General features: G+C 42.3%; 1 non-coding gene across 1 annotated transcript; it reads right to left on the minus strand.

The window, feature by feature from the left end:
• Positions 1 to 436: 436 nt before the first annotated feature.
• LOC141619615 (small nucleolar RNA R71) lies at positions 437 to 543 on the minus strand. The gene has a single exon (XR_012531765.1). It is a non-coding gene; the product is annotated as a small nucleolar RNA R71 (small nucleolar RNA).
• Between the last annotated feature and the right edge of the window lie 9046 nt (positions 544 to 9589).

Below are 9589 nucleotides of genomic sequence, written 5' to 3' on the forward strand. Positions count from 1 at the left end.
CCTTGAAGAGGAGGAGATTTCAAGTTCATCATCTCCACCACCACCACCATCTACTACTAAAAAGATGGTGAAACTATCCGATCACTCAAAGCCCACCGCGGTCATGCTTCTGGCCGGTATCACAACCACCCAAATTACCGCGCCAGAATTCGAGATCAAACCGGCTTTCATTAGCCTTGTGGAGAGGAAGCAATTTGGGGGAAGTCCTTCGGAGGATCCCAATTTGCATGTGCAAAATTTCTGTGATTATTGCTCCATGATCCGACAAGCGGGCGTCACTCAAGCCCAAATAAGGGAAATACTTTTCCCTTTATCTTTGAAGGACAAGGCCAAGCTTTGGATCAATAGCCTTGACCGCACCGCCATGGGAATCACCAATTAGGAGACATTGGCTCTTGCTTTCTATCAAAAGTTTTTTCCACCAGAGAAAACTCAAACTTTGAGGAGCCAAATCACCGGATTCCGTCAACCAGCTCTTGAGAGCTTATATGAGGCTTGGGAGAGGTACAAGGAGCTACAAAGACAATGCCCACATCATGGGCTAGATGATTGTTTTCTAGCAATAACATTCTACAATGGATGTTGTGCCGAGTCCCGAAGGATTCTTGATTCCGCCAACAATGGGCGGTTTGATCAAATTGACACCGACCTTGCTCATGCCACGATCGAATCTATGACGGTCCATGATGCACAATATGTCAATTCTCGAATTGTGCCACCCAAAGGTAAAGAAGAATCCTCCAACAACTCCGTCTTGCTAGCTCAAATTGCCTCACTCCAACAACAATTGGCGGAAAGGGATGGTAGAGATTTCATTCAACAACTCAATGCCGTGTCTTCAACGAGTCAAATCATTGTTTGTGACGGTTGCGGAGGTGCGGGTCATTACGCCGCCCATTGCCGAGCCCCTATTGAAGAGGTAAATGCTTTTCAAGCTTTTAGACAAAGTTCCTATCCACCGGATACATTTTCCAACACTTATAACCCGAATACAAAATTCCATCCGAACTTGTCTTTCACTAGCAACAATGTTCTTAACCCTCAACCCCCACCACAACAAAATGCCTATGTCCCTCAACAACAAAAGTATAATCCTCCACCGGGTTATCAAAATCAACAAAGGCCCCCACAACCCAACTATCAACAAGGGCCACCACCTCAAAATAGCCAACAAAACAACCAAGGAGGAGGTAAGCTTGAGGGCTTGATTGTCCAAATGCAAAGGGAATTACTGTCTCAAATCCAAAAGAATGATCATGCTCATAGTGCCGCAATCAATATGTTGGAGCAACAAGTGGCTCAACTAGCCGCTTCTAGCTCTCAAAGGAAGACCGGCCAACTACCACCCCAAGGTACGAAACCACATGAGACCGTTAATTCTATTTCCTTGAGAAGTGGTACAAGCTATGATGGGCCATCCATGACCTTGGATGATGAGGTGGTTGTTAAAAAGGCTAAGCTTGGGGGAAGTGACAAAAAGAAGGCTAGTGAAGAGCCTCTTGTTAAGGATCGTGTGCCATTTCCTCATCGGTTATTGATGCTAAAGAGAAAGAGCAAGCTTGATGCCAAAGATGTTGAGCCCCCTATGCCTAAAGAAGGTGACGAGGAAATTGTTGAGGAAGTCTCTCCTAATGCTAAGGAGAGTGATGCCGTTTCCAAGAAGGTGGATGTTCCCATGGAGAATGAGAAAGTAAAAGTGAGAGATGTGAAGGATGCTCCTTCAAAAGAAGTTGTTCAAGTACCGTTTCCCCATCGTCTAGCAAAGCACAAGGAGGAAGGTAAGTTCGGTAAGTTTTTGGAAGTTTGTAAGAATTTGCAAGTCACCATCCCATTTATAGAATTACTTACCCAAGTCCCCTCCTACTCAAAGTTCATGAAGGAAATCCTCTCAAAGAAGCGATCCTTCAATGATGTTGAGACCATTGCTTTCACCGAAGAGTTTAGTGCACTCTTATAAAACAAGTCTCCCCCGAAACTTAAGGACCCTGGTAGCTATTCTATTCCTTGCACTATAGGCACATATACCATTGATAAGGCCTTTTGCGACCTAGGTGCGAGTGTAAGTGTCATGCCCTATTCCCTTTGTGAAAAACTTAACATGGGTGCTCTAAAATGTACAAATACAACATTGCAAATGGCGGACCGTTCTTTAAAGCAACCTTTAGGTGTCTTAGAAGATGTACCCGTTAAAGTTGGCAAGTTTTTCATACCTGTTGACTTCCTCATACTTGATATGGCCGAGGACTCACAAACCCCAATTATATTGGGTAGGCCATTTTTACGCACCGCGGGTGCGCTAATTGATGTGAAAAATGAGAGGTTGACGTTGGAAGTGGGTGATGATCGGATTTCCTTTAGCAAAAACACCATTAGAAGCCCAATATTACAAGAGTCTTGTTATTTACATAGCACTGTGGACTCTTCTAATGCCTCTACTACACTTGGATCATTACTAATGGATCCGTTGGAGGAAGATATTGGTGTTGTTTATTTTGTAGGTGACGATGCTAAGGGCGCTATTGCTAAGAGTGCCAAAAAGAAAGGGAAATTTTGTTTGAAAAATTTCAAATGGTTGCGGAATGCAAAAGGAGCTATGAAATGGAGCTTGGTTGGTGGCAAGCTCAATGATGAAACATGATCAAATAGCTTCTCACGTCGTGCGGGACGTTAAACCAGCGCTTCTTGGGAGGCAACCCAAGCTTTTTATTTGCTTTTATTTATTTCTTGTTTTTAATTTTCCGCAATTTAATGTTTTTTGTAGATTAGTAATAAAATACTCGACTTGACGATGTTTGTTTTTGTGATTTATAGGTGAAAATGAAGAAAGGAGACTCAGAGGAAAATATGGCATGCTTCCCCATGCAAGAACACCGTTCGGGGACGTAGTTTTCGAAAAACGGGACGGAATTAGATTAAACAAGGAAGCAAGTCAAAAAGTGTAGGACTCGTCAACCCCGATCGGGGCTGGCAACCCCGATCGGGGACGTGTGCTTGTATTTTTTTCCTGGCAGCTGCTTATACGGGTAAAAAAAAAAAGAGAAAATTTTCTATCATTCTTCAGCATACCCGACGATACTCTTACTCTCCTCTTTCTCCATTACTTCTTCATCTCTTCACTAAAAATCATAACAAAACATCATTCCCCCGTATTCATGCTAGCTTGGGGGGAGGCTAGCAAGTCGAGTAAGTTTTTAATTGCTTTGCATTTTAGTATAGGTCTTGCAACCCATTAAACATGACCTCTAGTCCTTCTTGTTTTGTGCTTTGAGCCATTTTTATGGTTCGATTGGGTAATTTGAATTGTTGGCACATTGATGACAATGTGATGTTTAGCTTGGGGGATTTTGATAAGTGCATATTTTATATATTTTTACCCCTTATATTAGCTCCATTTTACATGTATTATGCACTAACTTTAGTGTTAATGAGCTAATATTTGCTTTCTAGTTTCATTTGTATGTTTTGTCATGTTTTGTAGGTACATAAGCTTTTTGGAGCTTAATTCTACAACATTTGCAAGTACTAGAAGCATGAGCTAAGTAGCTAAGCTAAGGAAGAGAATGGACTAGCATGGAGGAGTTAAATGGACTAACAATGCCAAAATGATGGACCAAAATGTTGATGTGCAACAAATACAAATGCAGAGTCAAGCCCATAAATCACAAGTCAACAAAATGCCTTGGATGCTCACACATAGAGATGCTCCCTAAGATGCCAATTTAGAATTTAATCGGATGTTAAAGAGGTAATTTATGCAAAAGCATTGGATTCCTCAAGAGATTAATGGAGCATGAAACGTCTGTCGCGTACCTGTCAAAAATAACCAACTGGTTCCAACTAACTAATATAGCTAGGGAAGTCGGGTCGAATCCACAGAGAGGTAGGGATTTGTCGGCTAAACTCAAGTTCGTCTAAGTAACCAAATTGGGGGTTTATAAAATGTGATTTCTAAACTAAGAGAATAAGGGAAGAGGAATAAAGGAAGGAGTTTAACAGATAAAGGAGAATAGCTAAGACAAGCGGTTCACGACAATCTTCTGGTCGAGTAATCTAGGTCCCAGGTCAATGCAGTACGGTCTAAGGGGTAGCGAACGTCACCTTTCGGTCCTTAATTCACCCTAAAGTGTAAACAGTTTGACTTTCGCCCTCGCTGCAATACTCTATTGTTCGCTACTAGTCTGCCTCTTCCAACCTTTCGGTCTAGGTCAAGGTCCACCAAGAATAAGGGTCTAATTGCGTCGACTCAATTAGGCAATTACAATTAAATGTAGCATTTAAACAACAAAGACGGTACTGGTATTAACCTAGTAAATCGATTACTCTTCCTTCAAATCATGGATCCCCTACAGTCTTAGCATAGGAAATTAGCTACTCATAATCGTCGGATTAAGAATTACAATAACCAAATAATTTAAACTAAGCATAATGATAATATTAGGGGGAAGGGATTGAACAATTATAAAGCAGAGAGAAAAGAGATTTAAACAGTAATTACGATTGAAAAATAAATTAGATTGATAATACCGAATCCGAATGACAAATGTAGAGAATAGAAATCCCAAGAACAGTAACAGGAGTAACAGTCGAAATGTACGTAGTGAAGAGATAGGAGTAACGTGATGTTCTCCTCAGTCTTATACTGAAAAATTGTCTTAAACCTAATCTATGGACTGATTACAAAAGCCCATAAAGGATTAGGCGGAAACAAACCAAAAGCACACGAAAACCCCTCGATCGAGTAGAACGATCTCTCGATCGAACGCCAAATCACTCGATCGAGTAGAACGATCTCACGATCGAGCACTGCTTGCTGAACTTCCTCGATCGACTCCTTGAACTGGTCGATCGACCAGCCTCGAATGTATAAAGCATTCGATCGAGCAGTAAAGCCACTCGATCGAGCTACATAGGCACGTCAGGACTTGAGTTTCTTCCTTTACTCAGCTCATGCGTCCTCCAAGTGTAAGATTCCTAGGCTCCGGCTCCTTATCTCCCATGAATGCGTACAATTGGGACAATTAAGGCTCGATTTAGCTCCTCCTCGGTAAATTCCTGCAAATTACAATAAACGGACCAAAGTAGAATATTCGGGGGTAATTGTAGCCAGATGCTACATAAAAAGCGCAGAAATGCGTGTAAAGATGAGGTGAAAACCTTATGTAAAAGACACGCATCAAATCTCCCCAAACCAAACCTTTGCTTGTCCCCAAGCAAATATGAATGCAACTAAGGGTGAACAATAGAACGGGACCAACGCATCAGCTACAAATCATCCACTAGAACCAATTTAATGCAACAAAATGACAATGTGGCAACTGAAAAGTGCAAACGAGTTAAATTAATGTTTCAAGCTTACTGAACCGTCGACCTTGCAAGACTCAAGGATGTCGGACTCTCACGGGTCGCTCGTCACTCAAAATCAGGTACAAGATGAGTATATATGTGAAAGATAGGAAGAAGCAAGACACTCACCTAACTCGACCTATAAGAACATGCATGCAGTTAACATGAATAAAGTCTCTACAACCGTACATATGCATTCCAACCATACTAATGACCAAGACACGTGCCGAGGACTTACATTTGGGTTAGTGAGGTAATGGGTAAGAAGGGGCTAAAACGAATTTGGATATGTGGGGTTAATAGCCAGGCTAGCAACAACGGATCCAAATATAGACTGCATCCCAACTTCGTACTCATAACAGCAAGATGAAACGGTGCAAAATTATGCACTAAACTCACAAAACACCAAAAGTCGTCAACTCCCCATAAAATATAAATAAGGCATGGGAGTGCGGAACATCATACATTCTTATTCTCTTTTTTTTCTTTTTTTTCTTCGCTTCTTTTCTTTTTCTTTTTCGCACTTTTTCATTTTTTTTTTCGTTCCATTTTTTCAATTCAACATTTTTTTCTTTCTTTCCCTTCAATCTTTCCACCATCTTCTGAAATCAGATGAAATAACCATTTTGCAATGAAACATTCCAGAACTACTCGTTACTAGCTCAGCTAGGGTAGGAAGTATTATAGAAAGTAGTTGATAGGACAAAAAGGCAATTTGGCTATGTGAGGCTCATGGGTAGAATGAAATAAGGGGGGCCGCCTCTCCTAACACGTGTCACCATCCACAGACCGAATGCATACAGGTATTAAGAAGACTGGACTCATGCTTATGCAAATTGATGTTACATGTCTTAGAGAGAGTACTACTCACATCCTAAATGAAACCGGTCATGAATGTCACCAGTTTAATAAGCTCTAACCTCAGAATGTAATGTAGCTTGCCGACATAAAGAGTCGAGTCTATTCGTTCAGATAAGAGAGAAACAAAAACTCGTAGATTATGCACATAATCATGCCAGGTAAATGTCAAGAATATGCCAGGCTCAAGTAAAGATTCAAAGTAGCGTCAATGTTCAAACGTTCCGACTCAATTTAAACATGAAAATTTTGAAAATTTTTGAATTTTATGATTTTTTATATGATTTTTGGAATTAATTAAAACAACAATGCATGCGGAAATAAATAAACGTGCAAGCAAAAATGCAAGAAACATGCAGACACAGATATGGATGCATACCTCCCCAAACCAAACCGTACAATGCCCTCATTGTACCAAAAATAGGGAAGGAATTTCAAACTAAAAGGAAAAGGAGAAGCGGAGTCGGAAAACTTACAAAACGTCCTATAACGGGACCTCCCCAAACCGACCATGAACATGGGAGGTCAAAGAAAGTCAAACAGTGGCTTTGTAGACGTAAAACAGCAGCTGGAGGTTATAACTACTCGATCGAGCGCCTGGAACAGCTCGATCGAGTGAGCCAGTGTATTGGAAGGGCTCGATCGACTGAAAACCCACTCGTTCGAGTAAGCATGGGTAGGGAACTGGTCGATCGAGGACATAATCCCTCGATCAAGTAGCAGCCGCATCGGAAAGTGCTCGATCGAACACAAAAGCACTCGATCGAGTACTTTAACCTGCAAAAACGCATAAAAGCAAGGAAAGCACAAAAATTGTTCAAAAAGCAGCGTCTAATGTTTAACGTAAAGCTAAAGAAAACAAATAGTTCAACAAAAGTACAAATAAAACTGTCCGGCCGCCTCCGGAGAGCGCTGTTTAAGAGGTCCCGCACGACCTTTCGGTATCAAGTAACTGGCGCGTCGAGCTCGTCGAAGCGCAAGACTTCAACGCGGTTGTCCGCTTCACTCGCCTCATGGTAATGCTTCACATATTGGCCATTCACCTTGAATCTATGACCCTCGGAATCTTCAAGCTCCACGGATCCAAATTTGGTGACAGCTGTCACCGTGTATGGACCACTCCATCCGGACTTGACTTGCCAGAAATAGTCTCAAACGGGCATTGAACAAAGAACACCTTCGCCCCACATGAAACTACCGAGGTAAGATTCTCTTGTCATGCCATCTCTTCGTCTTTTCCTTGTAGATGCGCGAGCTGTCATAGGCATTAAGCCTAAACTCTTCCAATTCATCTAGCTGCAAAAGACGATTCTGACCACACAATTTAGGATCATAATTAAGCTCACGGATTGCCCACCAGGCCTTACATTCCAGCTCAACAGGTAAGTGACACGATTTCCCATAAACTAACCTATAAGGTGATGCACCAATTGGTGTCTTAAAGGCAGTTCTATAAGCCCATAACGTGTCATCTAGCTTAAGACTCCAGTCTTTCCGTGATTTAGAAACTACCTTGGACAAGATCTCTTTCAGCTCACGATTAGAGACCTCTACCTGACCACTAGTTTGGGGATGATACCCCAAACCACGCCGGTGTTGGACACCAACTCTAGACAGTATGGAAGTGAGTTTCTTTTCCTTAAAATGCATCCCCCCATCACTAATGACGACCCTAGGGACACCAAAACGGGGGAATATGATCTTTTTGAACATCTTTATCACGGTCTTACCATCACAATGAGGTGAAGCAATTGCCTCAACCCATTTTGACACATAGTCTACAGCTACTAAGATGTACCTGTTACCTTTACTGGACGGGAACGGTCCTTGGAAATCAATGCCCCAGACATCGAAAACCTCAACCTCGAGGATGCTGTTTTGTGGCATCTCATGTCTCTTCGAGATATTCCCTGATCGTTGGCATGCATCACAAGCTGAAACAAAAGACTTGGCGTCAGCAAATAAAGAGGGATAGTAAAAACCAGACTGAAGTACCTTAGCCACGGTGCGCGATGGACCGTGGTGACCACCATATGAAGAGGAGTGACAGCCTTCCAGGACTATTTTGGTCTCCCACTGCGGAATACACCGTCTGTAGAGACCGTCTGCGCACATTCCTTAAACAAGTAAGGATCATCCTGTATATCTTTTGCTTAGCGTTATACGAAAACGCTTCTTTTCTTGATGAGAAAGGTCGGGCGCGGCTTGCCACGACAACGGTTAACTATATCTGCATACCAAGGTTCTTGGTCAACAATAGACGATATAACAGCAATTAAAGAATCGTCAGGAAAAGAATCATCAATGGGTAGAGAATCTTTCCCTTCTTGTCGCATCAGCCGCGACAAGTGATCAGCTACAACGTTTTCAGCTCCTTTCTTGTCCTTAATCTGCAAGTCAAACTCCTGAAGGAGGAGTATCCATCTCAGTAGCCGTGGTTTAGCCTCCTTCTTAGCAAGGAGATGCCTCAAAGCTGCATGGTCAGTAAAAACAGTGACTTCGACCCAACTAAATAAGTACGAAACTTCTCTAAGGCATAAACTACAGCTAACAGCTCCTTCTCAGTGGTGGTGTACTTCACTTGAGCCTCATCCAGAGTTCGGCTCGCATAGTAAATAGCATTCAAGGCTTTGTCTCTCCTCTGGCCTAGCACCGCTCCTAGTGCATAGTCACTCGCGTCACACATGATCTCAAACGGTAAGTCCCAGTTGGGAGGCTGTATGATCGGCGCGGAGACTAAGGCCTGCTTTAACCTGTTAAAAGCAGAAAGACAAGCGTCAGTAAACACAAAAGGGGCATCTTTAAGCAACAGCTGTGTAAGTGGTTTAGCAATTCTGGAGAAATCCTTGATAAACCGGCGATAAAAGCCAGCGTGACCAAGGAAGCTCCTCACCCCCTTAACATTAACAGGAGGTGGTAATTGCTGAATCACTTCCACCTTTGCTTTGTCAACTTCTATTCCCCTATCAGAAACTAAGTGCCCTAAGACAACTCCCTCGTTGACCATAAAGTGGCACTTCTCCCGCTTCGCACAAGATTAACCTCAATACAAATACAACACTTTCTCAAGGTTAGACAGACAGTTAGAAAAATCACTTCCATATACACTGAAGTCATCCATAAAAACTTCCATGATAGACTCAATATACTCTGAAAATATCCCCATCATACACCTTTGGAAGGTGGCAGGGGCATTGCACAAACCAAAAGGCATTCTCGCGATACGCAAAACGCCCTTAGGACGGTAAATGTAGTCTTGGTCCGATCGTGCGGTGGATAGGGATCTGAAAGAACCCTGAATACCCATCTAAATAGCAGAAAAATTTATGAGAGGCTAACCTTTCTACCATTTGATCAATAAAAGGGAGGGGAAAGTGATCTTTCTTGG

The sequence above is a fragment of the Silene latifolia genome, chromosome 1 (assembly GCF_048544455.1).
Source record: "Silene latifolia isolate original U9 population chromosome 1, ASM4854445v1, whole genome shotgun sequence".
Classification (NCBI taxonomy): domain Eukaryota; kingdom Viridiplantae; phylum Streptophyta; class Magnoliopsida; order Caryophyllales; family Caryophyllaceae; genus Silene; species Silene latifolia.